This window comes from Lipophrys pholis (genome assembly GCF_963383615.2).
Source record: "Lipophrys pholis genome assembly, chromosome: 15".
In the NCBI taxonomy this organism is placed as follows: Eukaryota; Metazoa; Chordata; class Actinopteri; order Blenniiformes; family Blenniidae; genus Lipophrys; species Lipophrys pholis.
The window spans coordinates 9891464-9909369 of record NC_137642.1 but is presented as its reverse complement, the minus strand read 5'-3'; the positions used below and the strand labels follow the sequence as shown (position 1 = coordinate 9909369).

At 40.7% G+C, this 17906-nt stretch overlaps 1 protein-coding gene across 2 annotated transcripts in view; it reads right to left on the bottom strand.

Moving 5' to 3' along the window:
- LOC308121151 (cGMP-dependent protein kinase 1) overlaps positions 1 to 17906 on the bottom strand; it is a gene marked incomplete at its 5' end in the record, with an annotated part of 96286 nt that overhangs the window by 35322 nt on the left and 43058 nt on the right. The gene's annotated exons all lie outside the window — the stretch shown is intronic.

Here is a 17906-nt window from a genome sequence, read left to right as displayed (position 1 = left end):
TTGCAGATTGTTTGCTCGATCTGACACAGGCATGAAACGATCGCAAACTCTTTGGAGTGTCTCCTCCGCTGCCTCTTTCTATGGACAAATTCATGCTGAATGATTTTCTTCTGACTGTAGAGGTTAGTCAGTGGCAGGAGACGCCCCAATATGTATCGCTGATGTGCAATACTTCTTTGACACCTCCCTGAATAATGTAAAGGGTTTTACAACGATCTTTGCAAAATACTCAAACCTTCAAAGAGCTAAATCTCATCCACTTTTTCCACTTTTATTCCTGGCTGGTTATTGACGGAGGCCGTTTTTTTTTTTTTCAATATTCGCTCTCTTGCTATTTTCTGTTCTCAGAGCCTCTGCAGCTCTTTCTCCGAGGCCCTCTGAAGTCACTTTTGATCAGAATATGTTTCACCTCAACAGATCTCTGTTGTGAAGAGAACACTCTGCTGAAAATCAGGCCATGTGGGTTTTCATCAGTGCAATAGACCTTCTAACCCAAAGCTGAATGTCATTATACATCCCCATTCAAACCCATTTTGCTGAAGAAATTGGGCTGCTGGAGCAGAAACATAACAAAACAAGAAAAACTCGATATTTCAGCCTGCTGAAAAACACCGACTCCCAAAAGTCGGTGCTTTTTTTCGTTAATAGCCATTTGTAATAATTATCTATACAATAAAAAGTATCATTGTCTGTCTTATTTCTAGCTCTTTGCTTCAATTGTGTCGCTGTACGACAGACTGTGGAGAGTAAAGAGAAAGAAGATAGGGAAAATGTACAACGTGACCCAACCCAAAATACTTGGAAATCCTCCGGGAGCCCCCACCAGCTGAGGGGAATTGTGATAATATTAGACATAACATTTTTGATAACAGTCATCTCGGCAATTTGACTAAGTAGGTTTGTCTCTTGTTTGAGCTGCCCATTCTATCTCACCCTCCCAGTGTAACGCTTTCTCGCAGTTTAAAAAGAATAAAAAAAACTCAAGTTCTGTTAATACTGTGTGGCCTGTATTGATTGAACGGTTTTTCATTGGTATTTTTCAACCGCAAGGGGACAAGCGACACATCAGCTCCTCTGCAGCTGATGGGCAATCAGTGTGTCTCTTCAGGAGGAGCGGCTTTGTGGGCCAACCTTATCTGATACTGTTACACTTAATAAGTGTGACACTCACTCGCTCACACACCTGGCTTACCATCCTCGTACCGAGTGAGGATATTTCCTCACAGAGAGGTGAATGCACACCTAAAAATACAACCCCATGTGTGCACACATACATCATAAGTGTGGACTGTATGTATGACACAAATATTTCTGTATGCACGTTTTGGCAGCAATGTAAAATCGGGGCGAACCACCAGAGAGTTGCCCTCATTACAGAGCCTGACACTCTTTTTACTTCAAGACATTTTCTTGGAGCAGAAACCCTGAAACACACAGAGCCTGACATATATATATGTGCACAGACACAATAGAGTGAAAACAAGAGGTGGAAAAGTCGTGTAAACTGTGATCAATTACTGTTAATATGCTTAAATGGTGCCCAATCATGTGTGTGTTAAATGTTAAAGGGTAAAACGACAGTTAAATGAATATAGGAATATATTCACACTTTCGTCTGATTTTGGTGGTGCACCGACTACTACAGCATCAGACCGACGTTAAAACAACTTAACACACATTAAACCAGCACTAAACTGGCGTCAGAGTAGCATTAGACCAAAATAGACCAGACTTACACTAAAATTCCATTTTGTAAACGCACTTCCTGAAAATTCACCCACAGGGATTCGCACAAGAACTCGTCACCATAAATACCAACATACAGATTTGTTCACAAATATAAAACTATGTACACAATCCCCAGAATACAACTGATGCATTTAATATTGACGCCTGAGTCCAAACAAACATGATTTACAGGTCTGATTCTCTCTTTTTTCTAAGTTTTCAAACTGTCCAACATCTGATAAAGAAGAATTCTGCTGGGTAATTGTGGAAAAACCATGTGAACTAAACACTGCAAGATGGACTGTAGGTCCTCTTACAGTAACCTTCTAATTTGACCCTGAAGCAACAAGAGTGGGAGATTAGCCTCACTGGCCACTATGAAGTGTACAATAGATTGCCTTGGCAGGAAGTGGGAGTATCGGGCACTGGGAAATAAGATATGTAGGGGAGCCTCCAGCGCATTGCAGTAGGTAAACGTATTATTCAGAGTCGTGGCTAAATTGCGATGAGACTCAGGGAGCTAGTTATCCTGTACGAAGGCACAGATGAATGTCTCAGTGCCCGTGGGTTTGCAGAGCATTAGTTGCATAGCTTTGTGGATGCATTGCACGCGGCACCACAGGCTGGAGAACTGCGAGGATGTTGTCTGTGTAATGTTTTGAGGAAGTTGATTGTGTGTTGTTTCGGTAGTCACAGGGGCTTAAAAAAAGACAATACACAGTAACTGCATGCAACAGCCCACAAATGTATAATGCATATACGGGGGGTAGACAGTTTAATTTGATCCGACTGAGACCTGACATTAAACCCTAGCTCCGGGAAAACTATCGAGCATAGTGAAGACAAGTTGCCCCAGACTGCACTGTTGCCTCAAATTGAAACAGCTGTTATGTTGCCCACTTCTATGCAATCTCAGTCACAGTTTGTGAGCAGAATCATTACAACGGGCATGTCTGTTTAAGTGTGCAGTCGACACCAAGAAGAAAAGTTTCATTTACACTCATTGATTCTCCTAAAAACCTTAAACACGTGCCTCAGTTGAACACACGGGCATTGTGGTGGAGCGTATCTGATGTGTGTCTGCTGCCACTCAAAGCGTGCGTGCAGACGGAGGAGGTGGACTGCGGCCGTGTGGATCAAACATTATCAAATTGATGCTTTTGTTGAAAGCTGCTGCTGTCACAGTGACCTTTCCATGAGCACTAACCTGCAATCTGCTGTGTTTATATAGAAAATACTGGTTTGGGTGCGGAACACCCAGCTCATATGTGTTACAATCGCTCCCATTTACATTATGCGTTTGAAAAGTCACATTGTGGTAGCTCCATCAGGCTTCCCCAATGGCTGGCTTTTGTAGGAACATGTGAACTGTGTAAAAATATGACTTTGAAATTTTCCTCTCTAACCGATCAGGACCTGGAGGCAACTGCATATTTAAATTTTAGAGCCAGAGTGAGCGCTTCTCGAGTGATGGATTTCTTTTTTTTAAGACCAATAAAATACTAACTTATCCACTTAAATGTATTTGCGCAAAGGCAAACACATGTCTCATCCAGTTATAAAGTCAGAAGTAGTAAAATGTTGCATTCGGTTCTCAAGGGTTGGGAACATTTGTTGCTTCGTGGTGTATGGTTAAAGTGAAGACATACGTACTAATCTCAGTATTACATCCCTGCTCATGACTGTTTAACATGTCTTTGGCCCTGAAAGCTCCTCTAAATTGAATGTAATCCCACCTCAGAATGAAGAATGGCTATTCATAGCCTGCAGCCGAGCACGTTATCGTTTGGTCATGCTCCTTTCCTTCTCCCTCCTTGGATGCAGTGATTGCAATCCCTCACCCATCAATTATTTGCAACAATGGATGAATAGTTTCAATTCTGGATGCAGCCAAAAGTGGACAACGAGGTCCCCGGACATGCCGGATTCCAAATGAGAGGATCTGTGTTTAAAAACGGCGTGAGGAAACATGCATATGGGTGCCAACCGACGTGATATAAAGCAGGACAAAGCTGACAATGGTGGGACTCACTCATTCATTTTGCTCAGTCATAATTCATCGTAAGTGAATTTGAGCCTGGGGCATTATGTAAATGCTTCATGCGTGTTTGTTCTGGTAATCCAATTTTATCTCATTAAATTATGTAAACATAGGATGCGAACAGTTGTCTGCGTACTGGTCATGACATTCATATCCAGAGAGAGTCGAGGGTTCACAAAGATGGAAACTTCCTGCGTTGCTGCAACTATATTTTTTTTATTCTTTGCTGTGGGTGTCACACACCTTAATGTGGCGTTAAAATGACTCAAAGCAAACTGCATCTGGTCTATGATGATTCCCCCGCAGTAGAAAAGCATCTGTCCTTTCCAACATAAAGGTGCCACAGGGCTGCGTTAAAGTGGTACTTAAAGATTAGACAGTGTTTCAGGCAGTGGAGTGGCACAAGGTGCACAACAGTTTATTCTCTAATGATGAAAAACACACTCGAACAAAGCACTTCTCGGTGTACATCTCCATGAAAATAGTATTTTCTCGACAATACCGAAAGTGCAGGGGAAAAAAAAGAAGCTTTCCTCCCGTCTCTCTTACTCTCTCTTGTTCTCTCTACTAATAATCTGCATTTTCATCTACCTACCGCTGTGCCTCCACATACACTCTCCACTGGAGAAAAATATCAGAATGATGACGGATGAGCCCCACGACTGTAGATTATTCACAGAAATATGTGTGTATATATATATATACACACATGAGCTGCTCTCTGTGCTTCTGCTACTTCCCAGTAATCAAGTCTCTGTTATGCAACAAAGCAAATGTGTTGGAAACCCCTGGAAGTATAAATAAACATGTGTCTTTGCTGCTGGAGACCGGGACTTGGTTGACTGTGAATTATCATTTCAGATGTTGTAGATGATTAACCTGGGGTTATGTGGCTCTGAGAGCAGGGTCGGCGTCTCCAAAGTAATTAGAGAGAACAACCACCACGAGGACTTTTCACTGAGAGATATTGTTGTGCTGTTTGGGGTTGGAGGGAACCTAAATTGCTTCCACCGTCACTTTAAAAAAATGCGCTCAGGGTCATCCTGTGATGTTTCTTTAAACTTCTGCGACTTATATTCTCTCATTGCCATTTCCACCTGCACTTTTCACCACTTCGCTTCCCCTGAAAATTAAAAAAAATAAAAAATTACAAAACTCTTCGCACTGACTTTACCACAGACATGATCTCACACACACTTAAAATCGTGTAAACTCTTTACTCCGTCAAGACTTCCTGCACGTCTTGTTTCTGGAAGCCTTATGGGAGTGATGCTGTCAGGGGTGTGTGGCGGACGAGTGTAATCTCCTTTCCCCCTAAGTCATTAATAACATCAGCCAAGACTGATTACATCTAGATGAGCTTTTCAGAGCGTGAGAAAGCAGGACAGGTCGTTTAAGCCAGACAGTGTCAGAGAGCCTAAAGAAAAAGGGAAACAGAAGAATTCCTTGCATAGTTTGGATCCAAGTATAATTTTTAATGCCGTGTTTGGCAGAAGCTGAAATGTGCGATAACATTCTCAAATGCCTGCGCCAAAGAACGACAATCTTCAATTTGCATGTTTTATTCCGATCTGGAAAATTGGTGTAAAGCTGGTGTTCTTAGAGCGCTCACGTCTCAGGGAATCTCAACACGGGAAACTAGCTGGATTAATCTGAAGATGTCTCCAGCTGCCAACTCTTCCAACAGTCACCTCAAGTGGGAGTCCCTGGACCTGAAGCAGCAGCAGCTGCTTGAGAAAAAAATGAGCTTAGCATTATCCCACCTGCTGTCCACACACACACACACGCACAGAAAGCACTGCACCCTTCACAACACAGAGGACAGCCCGGCTTTTGTTTGAAGAAATAACCGATTCACCTTCATTCACGGACGAGACGAATTTGAGCTTTTCATATCAGGCGTTTCATAGAAGAAGAAAAAAGATTTTTTTTAAAGCAATTTGTGTACAAGTGCATCAATTGCAGAAGAAATAAGAGGTAACTTGACTTTTTATAGTGATAATATTCAGATTTAAAACTCCAATCCTGGGCTTAGAAAGGATACAGTGATTACATTTAAGCTAGAAACTTGCCATCAAAAGCTGATTGAAAAGGAGATTTCCTATGAGAGTGTTTTCATCATTATCCACTCATCTTACTAACATTAGCAAACCTCACTTTCACCAACTGAATCTGATGATGTTCGGAAATCCTTCGCAGATATGCACACGACTGTGCTGTGGTGTGTATCAATGCATAGTCCATTCTCTTGACAGAAAAGGGGGTCCTTTTGAAGTTAGCCCTGTGATTACAGATGTGCACTCATTCATTTCTGAGGCGAAGTGGTAAACATGACCTCTTTTCTAGCTGACAGACAGGAACAACTTGAGCAGTGAGCCAAAGATCTTATTAAAAACCATTTTCACCTAAGAGCCAAATCAGGCTGTCAAAATGGACCCCGATCATTGCTTCTTGGAGAATTTGTTGAAGTCATTTATGAAATATCTACTCAGGATTTGTTGTGACGTTTGTGGAAAATCATTCAGAGCAAACATCATTCTGTTGTTTTGAAATCTTTTCTAAAGGTTGACTCTTCAGATCCTAATTAAGTTTTTGAGTAAGCATGAATAATTTTGGGGGGAAATTGTGCATTTTTTGCACAATCAGATATGAATTAGTCCGTTAAAAATACACAGAATTATAATGACTTTACTGGAAATAACAATCCTAACTTTGACCATATTTGTTTTCTCAATTATTTGTTTTATGTATATAATACATAATATGGTGCAGATATTAATATGAAGAATTTTATTTAAATGCAAATTGTTCCGTATGTGTAATTTTGTCCAATATGATGCTTTTCGTTTGTTTACACTGACGTTAAACTAATGAAATATCCTAACATATACAGTGGTGTAGTATTTTAATGAAAGGCCAACAAACGATTAAAACAACTGTTGAAAATGGATGTCTTTTGTAGCAACATGGAAATCACACTGCCACCAGTATCATCGGCTTTTCTTACATATCAGAGTGTCGCAGCAGCTCCTTCCCTTTCCAAGAATAGATTTTAATGATCAATTTACTTTTCTTTCAATACCGTCATGGAGCAATGTGGCGTCGATCAATACAAAACTATAAACAGACCAAATATATCTGTTTGAGTTCAAATTAGTGTGTTAAAGGATAAACATTTAAACTGTATTTAATAATTTAGAGTGAACATGCACGTGAGTATGTATATATTTTGCCGTTACAGAGGAAACTTTCCCTGCTCATTACCGGGCCCCCTCTTCACGGGCTGACAGGGCGGATTACTTCATCCACCTGCGATTGTAATGTGAACTACAGCTGTGTGAACGCTGCACGCAGGTGTACGGCAATCATCGAATCAGAGGGCAAAAGACAGCTGATCGCATAAATAGGCATGTTTGGAGCTTTTTCAGCTGTGTGTGTGTGTGTGTGTGTGTGTGTGTGTGTGTGTGTGTGTGTGTGTGTGTGTGTGTGTGTGTGTGTGTGTGTGTGTGTGTGTGTGTGTGTGTGTGTGTGATTTCATGATACAAGTTTCCTTCTCTGAACATATTTAACTTTTCAATAAAGTATCGATACAACTCTCCCTCTACAAAATCACTATTTCAGAATGAAATGTCAATGACAGCTACAACATGGATTAACAAAATGATTTCTACAGATGTTTACAGGTCTCAGAGGATCAATTCTAATGACTTTGATGATTCTATGACTCTATGTTTTCATTGTGCTGTATTTTGACTTATTTACCAGTGTGAACACTGAATAGGCTCTGAAAATATACCCTCACTCATCACTTTAGTCAATGCACATGTATAATATTGTGAACCAGTGTAAAAGGTCTCCCATACTTGAACATGAATAGCTATTTTTCTCAGTTTCTGTATTGACAAAGGACTTTTTATGTATATTATTAAGGTTGTGGGTGGTTGTGGAGCACAGTGGTGCATCATATTGAAAGGTGTTCCAAGTATTCTGCCTTCTTTATTACTAACAATGGGGCCTACATATTAGAATCCCCTCTCCATACACTGCTGTCTGATTCGGTGGTGAATAGCCTTCGTAGATTACATGTTGTTTTCTCTCTCAGAGCACTCATACAAACACAAATCACAATGGCTGTCATGCAAGGTGCTCACCCGCCATTGGGAGCAACAAGGAGTTCAGTCCAAGGGCACTTCAACGTATGGACAGGCAGCGGCAGAAATCAAAATGGTAGCTTTGGAATAGGATGGCAATAGATTGTGAGGTTAAGAGTGAGGGCACAAGTAGACAAATTGATACAGAGCAGATTATCAGAAGACACAGTGCAGAGAGAGTATACAGCCATTCTGGTAGCTCTGTGAGATCTCAAGCTTGAAAGTAAACGCGAGCATGCTTCCGTGGGTTGGACGTATAATGAATAACGTGTTGAAACCAATTAGCATGCAGTGCAACAGTTGGCCAGTGGCAAAGTCAATAGTTTTGCAGATATAAAAAAGTATTCGTCAGAATTCAATGCTTGTACACGGATGCAACTATAGAAGAATGAATACAAAAACGCAGACTCAATCTTAACACAATGCAATGTGGTTACTCGTTAAAAATACAGGCGGAACTGATGGATAACGGTCCCTCAAACTCCGAGCAGGCAGGTCTTTCAATGTCCATTAAATGCAACCAGAGAATCAGCTGCAGTCATATTTAAAGTATTGCAACCTCAAAGGCTTGATTTCCATGAAACCGAATGTGGGTTAGTGGAACTGCAAGCAAATTCATGTTATTGGATCAAAGAGAGCAAATAGAAGAAAAAGGGTAGACATACTCTGAAATATAAACTTATGCTTGGCTGTCTGATTATCTGTTTGCGCGAGTCATCATACTGCACTGTATTTGAAACGAAACAGCTGTCAACACGAATTAAATTTGGTGCGAGAATACGTCATTGGAGTCACTGGGTGTTATCTTCATGGTGTCGTGCAGCAAATCCTAACAATATATAATGATCCACGCCGCAATAATTCTAAGGTAATAAAAAACTGATGAACAAATATAACTTATAATGAACCCACAAGCTGAATGTCATACTCATACTCACACTACTCGAATGTGCAAAACAAATGATGGAAATCTTTATGAGATGAAAGCCGTCGCATGAGTCTTGACCAATACATCAACAGTGTTGGTCACAAATGATGTGAATAAAAGGTTCAGAGGGGATGAACAAACACCCCATTCAGAGAGAGAGAGAGAGAGAGAGAGAGAGAGAGAGAGAGAGAGAGAAAAACACTAAAACACAGAAAATGTAGGACTGGGTATTTTAATTATAAAGATAAATTAGTAATAAGGCAAATACATTAGTAGAACATGAATGATGTGTATTTTCAGGGCTTCACAGTCCCTGAATGCAAATTCGTACAAGGTGCAGCTGCAACAACTCCAGCCTTCTTCCCAGTAATGAATAATAACAAGCTGGTGAATTAAATAATGCAGTTCCACTAATGATGGATGTCTCGCTGAGCGGAGGATTAAAGGTGGGTGAGAGGATCGTAAACCCGGTAGACAGAAATCAAACTTATAGTTGAATTTATCTTTTAAGCCTTTGATAAACCTGATTAAATATTGTCTCAAGTCATTTATTGAGATTATTATTTTCAATTTGCAAAACAAATTCCCCTCATGTTGGCGTCATGTGAATGTGCTCTGCTGACGTCAGCGCAAAAGAAGGGGAGGGATGAGGTAAACATCGTTGCTTTTGCAAAATAATATTACCTTTTCAGTCTAAATTTGCTTTCTTGACGGTTTGTTAGATACATTTTAATTGTTTGTTGTCCTCATCATTATCGAGACAATCAACCAGAAAGTATTTGCCACAAAGGAAATCACTTTGAATAACCTGATCAATTTCACTCTGCTCGGCTCTACGAAATCAAACGGAGGAAATGAAGTGTGTTTGCCATTCATCAGCTGCTCGCTTATTTTTAGGCCGCGGTACATGCTGCATCAGGTGGTACTTTCTTCTACTTCTGTAGACCATTCAAGCGCCACGCTGAAGCATGTACGGTTATAGATTTGTCATTCATAGAAATATCCCGAGAACCACGTAGAGACCGCCGTGCTCGTGTTGTTAATCCTGGTGCTCTGGATGAGATAACCACTTCGGCGTCAGCATTGAAATTTACGAAAATGTAAGAGTGTTTCTTTTTTCAGCTCCGAGAGCAACAAGGAAATATCTTGTTGTATCACTTTGAATTTCATAAGGCCTTCTGTCAGTCAAGGCTGATGTTTTGCATCCCACTGAGAGGGAAAAAAATAGAAGAAAAAAAACATCAAATCTGCGCACCCAAAAATAACGAGCGGAGCCGGAGTGATAATTCCCCCCACTGCTCTGCCACAATGTGATGAATCCATGTTTGTGTCAGTGTGTGAGTGGCTGGTGAGTGTGAGCACAGTCATGGCTGTGTGTGTGCGTGCGTGTGTGCGTGTGCGTGTGCGTGTGTGTGTGTGCGCGAATGCCATTTGTGTTCAATTTTCTGATGAAACTGCAATTATTCTGACATGAGGCCTCTTTTCTCTGCTGGGATCCAACATTCAGCTCTGTTTATGAAAAATCCATGAAAGTCCTCATTATTAGACAGAAACAAATAATAACACGAATATTAGTCGGGCCAGTCGGCGGCTCGGATATTATGAATGTCTTTTTTTCTATTCTTGCGTACTGCGATGAAGCAGTGTTTCAAGCATTATTGCATTTAACTGACAGTTTCAGCCGCGGCTGACCCTTTTGCAAATCCACTCTTGTGCTTTCAACCTGCTGGCCGGCTCTGAAGCAGCATTATCATTCAGCCACCAGCAGCTAGTTTCCGTTTCATTTTGTTGCTACTAGCAACCACTACTGGCACATCCGCGGACATTGTTGCTTGCACCAACTGGTCACATCGATTAAGTAAATATAGAGAGGTATTTCTTATCCACCTCAGTGGAGCAGTTGGTTGGAAATGAAAATAATTTTTCATTCTAATATCTCCCGATGATCACCCATAAGGGAAAGTTAGGTATCAATTGATATTTGCAATTTCAAAACGAATGTTCTCAGTCATTAATATCCAGTCAACTGACAACTCACCTTAATCTATTTTACTTCTCATCATGTAGCATGTAATGTGTACTCATGCATTTACACCAACAGGTCATATAAAAGATATGGAAGTTTAATATTCTCGACACTTTGTGATGTGAAAACTGACAGTAACTTTGCGTATGGATAGCGAGTCAGATGTGTTGCTCTCTATATATTTGTAAAGCTCTCATGCACCTTATTCAATTGAGCATTCATGGTTAATGCGTGTGAACATGGTGTTTATTTAATTCATTTGTGTCTCTTTGTAAAAGCACATAATGTTAATCACTTACCACAGCTCTCACTTGAGAAAAAATAATAATGCCATGAGTGCAATTTAAATTCCTCAGAATGAAAAATGAGGAGAAATTAAGGGAGAGAGAATGTGCTGATATTGTTGGTGAAAAAGTATTCCAATCTAATGACATAACTAGGAAATTAATTTAATTAACTCCAAACCAGTTCTCGTTAACATGCTCCAATATATTCTGGGCAATCACATTTCCCTCTGCTGTTTTTTTGGTTTGCTTCTACTTTACTACCCATCTGCTCACCATGTTTCAATTAGCTGTTACTTACAATTCACAGTATAGACTTTGGCCAACAAGGAGGCTGATATATGGGTGCAATTTTAATGACGATAATATTTCGTACCCTCCAAGTTAGTGAAAATGTACACGTTCCAAAACACTGACATAAGATGGAGATGAAGGTAATGAATAAGCAGGGGTGGAACATTACTTTCGTCTCATTGTAGGACTTTAATGAAACTGGTAAGATGCCATTTCAAGCAGATAGGGGTTTTCATATTTGAGGTGTTATGACGTCATGAATCTGCTCTGAGAAACATCATGTCTGCAGCGGTGAGAGTCAGACCAACAGATCAAGTCGTTCATGACGTTCGCGGATGACACTGTGATATCTGGTGTAAGAAGAGGAGAGATTAGGACAGAGAGTAATTAGGGTGAGCGCGAGTAAAATAGAGTGCAGGTGTATTAATGGGAAGGAGAACGGCCAGAACTGTGAGGCGGGTGTAGGTAGCAAAGAGAGGAGAGTTCAAGTATTCGGGGTCAACCGGTTAATGCAGTGAACGGTTTGTAGGAGGTGAAGAAGAGGGTTCAGACAGGGGAGATTGGAAATATATGGAGTGTCAGGAGTGATGTGTCATAGGAGAGCTTGAGCCACACTGAAGGGGAGGGTCTACAGGACGGGTAGCGAGAGCTGCTGATGGGAGGCTGAACTGGAGCTGGCAGAACTGAAGAAGTTGGAGTGAACAGACTGAGGTTTAAGTATTAGTACACCAGAAACACAGCCCATGTTGGACAGCTTGGCGGGAAAGTGAGCGAGCTGAGGTTGACATGGTTTGGTCATGTGTGAGAAAAGCTTGTCTCATGAGGACTCACGAGACAGAGCGCTTTGGAAGGATAAGATCTGCTGCAGCCACTCATCACAAAAAAGACGAAGACTATTGCATTTGCGTTCACCTCCAAAACACTTGAATTTAAATGTCAACCTTTCTCTGATTTCTTTCAATTCTGAAACCTCTTTTGTTCGCTCTCCCACATTTTCCCCACAAAAGTCACACTCAATAGTTCAAGAGAGCAATACATTTAAGCTTCAGACGCTCACTAATCACTGCATTTCTGTTCAATGACTCTCTTCATCGTCGTGACATTGACAACCCAAGACCTACTCGGGATTCATTTTTCAAATACATTTCAATAATCTATTGTTAGGATTAAAAAGCAGGTATTATATATCAGTTTTTAGTGACATAATCACGGTTCAGAAATTAAATAACACGCTCGACAATAAATTTTGAGCACTAAAGAGAAAATTCTTTTTTGATTTGGGATTCATAAGCCGCCCCTTGTCCTCGGTCTTTATTGGAGGCGCCGAGACACATAATAGGGAAAGAAATTTATAAAGATAAATATCACAATTTATGCACTATCATTCTGTTCTCATGGGGCATGAAATTAAGTTAGGTCTTGGGACTGGAAGTCAGCAATTTGCATTTTTATGGCGGGAAACATCAGGGGAGCCGCGCTGCCTCGTGCCGCGGTCAGCAGGAGTCGGCGAGCCAAAATTTACTTGATAGCCGTGACCGACGCCGGCGGGACGATCAACGCGATGGACGAGAGCGCGAGAAGAAGCTGCTCGAGCAAACACAGCCAGTTAGGTAAGAGGAGCAGCAGGCAAACAGTTGATCCACAGATATCAAACAGAGTATTTGTCCTCTTCTCACCCCATCCGTGAACTGCTCTGCTAGCCATGCAGCTTATTCTGCTGTGCGCTTCTTCTTCTTCTTTTTTTTTTTTTATCAGTTCTTCTTCTTTCTTGGAAGAAAAATCTGTCCCACTTTCTTTCCTCTGGCTGGCTCAGAGCTTGTGAATGCGTCAATTTGGCCGCAAATGACTACATGTATGTCCATCTTTGCAACGGGTACAACTCATGACCCATTTGAAATGCTGGCAAGCATCCGGCTCCACATTTTCTAATCTGTGTTGCAGGCCGACGTTTTTACAGAAGTCCATTTCCACAGATCAACCAATTGGTAAAATCATCAAGTCTAAAAAAAAATTAAAAATAATGAAAAAGCCAGAAGTGTGAGTCATTTGTTCCAGTTTGCTCTAAGAAGGAAGAGCATTTCATGTCCCTCTCAAGCACCAGGGCCATGTACTGATGCCCCATTACCCCCGTCACTTTAAGTGGTTCTTATCCAGATAAAATACAGATGAAATAAAAAAGACACTTTCATTTACACACAACCATCGACCTAATCTCCATGTGTGCAGGCCACAAATCTGATTGAAATCTGTCCTCCGTGTTCAAATCCTGACCCTGTTCCAGAGGGAGGGAGGTGGTAATGCTCCTGAGGAGGTTGTTAAGGAGCTGCCATAATGCTAAAAGATGGACAAGTTCTGCACCGGAGCGGAGCAGATAACAGCTAACTAACTAACAATTATCTCTCTCCCACACAGATCAAATGCTGAAAGACAGCCTGTTGGCTGCTTCTCAACAAATCCCACAAGACTAAATATGGTTCAACATTAAATGGCATTACAGAGGACAGACCCTGCAGATGCTTCTTCACAGAAGTGCTCGCTGACACAGTGACTGCAGTTGGACAGATGGAGGACTTTACAGTTCTTCTACATCTTTTTTTTTTTTTTTTGTCTGATTCCAGTCATATAGTAAGTATGTCTGCATGTTTCTATACATTCCAACACACACAGACACTTTGTGATTTTCACGACTAACAATAGCAGATATTGTTTATTTCCCGCAACATTTAACTTCTATAGTACTTAGCAGTACATACTACTTCGATATGTATCATTAATTGCCATTTGTATAAAATGTACAGCATTACAGTAAACATGAAGGATGCAAGTATTAATATTCTCTATATCTATTATTTGTATTCGGTCAAGTCTATACATAAATGTATATTTAACATCATAAATACAGAAAATTATGGAAACCCTGTTTTGTAACAGCATGTTTGTATATATATAATATGTATATATTATGTTGAGTATTTTTACATTATATACAAAAAAAAAAAAACATGGAACAAACAAAACAATACAAAAAGAATAAATCAAACAGAAGATAGTAGGAATACATATGTATTCATATTGAATTAAGCCAATAAGTTTTACACAGGTACCAATCACTCTCCACGACTACATTGTCTTTCGTTCCACCCAGATAGAGGAATCTGACATCCAAGTGCTGTGTTTTCCACATGGTTTTTATATTTTTTTTATTTGTTTGGACATAGCTACCTGTATGTAAATAAAGAAAAAGGTGAAACAGTATCTGATCTACTCTACACACCTGATACGCAGTCAATGGGATGTTCAGAGTCCCGACAGGAGGCAGCTGTTAAATATAATTGCACCTCTGTGTCCCTAAGTGACACAGAGGTGCAACTTTGCTCGCAAACAACTTTTTTGTAAAACAAATGTGTCCTTTGAATCAAACAGGCAAGTGATGCAAATGCCTCCTGGAAAAAAAAAAAAAAAAAACATATTAAAATGAAGAGAGCTATTTCCAGTTACCCAGAAATCCCCAGAAGCAAACTTTGTATTCATGTTATTAGGGCGATCATACTGTCACATGAGACTATTAGCATAGAAATGCCCGAGAAAAGCAGCTGTTTGGATACAACACCTGCAGGGTTGCTTTCCCACTGACGAACTGTATATTGCTGCCGTCGGAGGTTTGCCTCGCCGGGTGTTTTAACCTTTCAAGCCGTCTCGAGCCCCAGAAGAGCGTGTAGCTCTGGGCTCACACCTGCGCTCCGACAGAGAATCAGGACAACAACAGCAGCAGGGGCCCGCCAGCCCAAACACACACACACACACACAGATACACACACACACACACACACACACACACACACACACACACAAAAAGAAAAGTCACACTGTCAAGTTGCGGATGCAGACGTCAGGTAAAAATACACACAGCAGCCACAACAGCAACCCGGACTCCTGGCAGATTGGTTGGTTGGGTGGTTGGTTGGTTGCGGGGTGGGGGTGGGGGTGGGGGGGTGTGTGTATGTGTGGGGGGGGGGGGTTCCTGCTACCCTCACCATGTTTTACCATCACCGCTCTGGAAACAGCGTAGCCACGGCAGCCATGGAAACAGACAAGATTCTTTCCCCACTCAGTCCCACTGGAATTCTATCTACCAAAAAGCCATTCTTTCTTTCTTTCTTTCTTTCTGTCTTCTTCTCTCTCTCTCTCTCTCCCTCATTTCTGTGAGTTCTTTGGTCATCCGATTCAAAATCCCCTGTTCCAAGGTAGTGAAGCTCTGCCGAACCGCCTCACACTCGAGGTGAACAAAAGATTAACTCCCACAACCAGGTCCTTGTGAACCTGTCAGTCGAGACAAATGAGATGCAAATTCTGGGGCTGTGTTATTCAAACAATCATTACCAATTCCCGTCTGCATCCGATGGTCCAACCGCAGGTTTTTTTTTTTTTTGTGTTTTCTCTATTATTTTTCTGCTTGTCTAATTGGTTGTTTACCTGCTTTCATAACTGTGCAGCCCATTTGCTTTCTTTCTCATTTTTTTTTTTTCTGTTTGCATGTTTATCTCTCTTTGAATTTGCATGTCTTCCGAGGCGTTCTTTCATTTCTCTGCTCTCGGTTGCGTATCAAATTATGATCAGTGGCCTAAGATGGGAAAAGGCACAGTTGTGCAAGAAATGTTTTTTTTTTTCCATGTTCCTTGTTAAGAGCTCACTGCCTTTCCTTCCTGATTTTAAAGGCTCTTGTCCAAAACTCTTCACCGCCTGTTTCTTCCTGTTGATGGTGCACAGGTCAGCACTGAGCCGCTCCCGGTTCACGGCGATGAATTTAATTTGCTCTTGTGTCTTGGCAGCTTTACTGGTAATACATCTCCACGTTATGCATTTATTTGCACATAAACATATTCCTATCTATAACTATATATATGTATAACACTTCCACATCTCGCCAGTACAGCGTGTACCCTCTTCAGCAAATGGGACCGGAAATTATCCCACGCCACGATTTCAAACACCAAAGTGTGAAAAAGCTGCCAAAGGTGAGGCATTATAATGAAAAATTATTTTAAAATGACAGCTACATACCCCAAGTACGGGGTTCTGCAACCTTTATGAACCAAAGAGTCGTTTTAGCGATTTTTACACCAAATAAAATGCGTCTGGAGCCTCAAAACAAGGTTCAAAGTTTAAGGTCTCTATTGTCATTTCAATGCTTCTGTGTGTAAATGAAATATGTGACTCGGAACCAGCAGCATACGTAGGCATTGAGCTTAGAGAGAACAAATCAAATCAATTCAAATAAGTAAATATAAATCTAGGTAAATGGTGCTGCTAAATATTTATAACACACCCAGGATTCACCCAGGTTGTGAATTACGTAATAATTACATATATCTTATTAAGTTTTTTTGCACTTGTAGACAATTTAAAAAGAAAATTCCACTTTTTTTCTGCCTTAGCCATTTTAGCAATTCATAGCTGCTGTGAATTCCACATTCTTAGAACAACTTTAGCTATATTTAGCAAATTTAACCCTGGGAGACCGTTTTTAATGATTTTACTGTCACCGTTTAAGCTGTTTTTCCTTCTTTTCTTCTTTGTTTTTGGGGAGTATTTTCAGATTGCAGACCCCTGCCCGAGTGATTTAAAAGACTTTCACAGTATCTAATCAGTATAATCCTCTGGATTGTGTAGAACAGTGGGAAGACATACATTTTGAAAAGGGACTTATGCAGATATGCTACATTAATAATAAACTGCAAATAAAAAGGGGCAATTATTGCAAAGTGCGTTCATTTCACTGACGCAAAGATATCAAAAATCAGCTGGAAAGTAACTTTATATTCAAGTCGGGATTATCAAAAACTGTTGTTGAAGCATTAATCCTGCCATCACAATTCTTTGTAAATACCAAATAAATGGAGCTTGAGCTCATCTCAAAAGACCACCGGTGCTGTATCCACCATCTCAGCCGGTCTTTGCTGGCTTGTGCAACATCGAAAAGCGTTGCTGTTCTGTTTTGAGTCATCCGCACAATGATGGGTGCTAAGAATACATCAAATAATATATATACCGCACATTAACCAGAGGAGTGCGTTTATCCAAGCACAGAACAATGCTGTAGAAGTTCAGAAGGTACTTTCATATTGCGTACGTTATTGAAGCACCGTTCATATCTTGTATTGATGTGTTTTGGTCTGATCTTCACATTCTACAGTGAGCTGAAAGCAAACCCACATAGGATTTGATTTTTAAGTCTTGAATCCCGTACAACCCGGGTGACAACATGGAAGCTGATCAACTATCTGGGTGAGGTTTTCACCCTATTCTCGTGCGACGATTTACCGCTCACAATATGATTTACACAGCCTTAAAGTGTTTGCTTTGTCTATGACCGTCTATATCTCTTTAACACATTTGAAAAGAAGATGCAAATCAGGTCACCCTGGAGCAGAGCTTGCTGCTGTTATGATGAGAA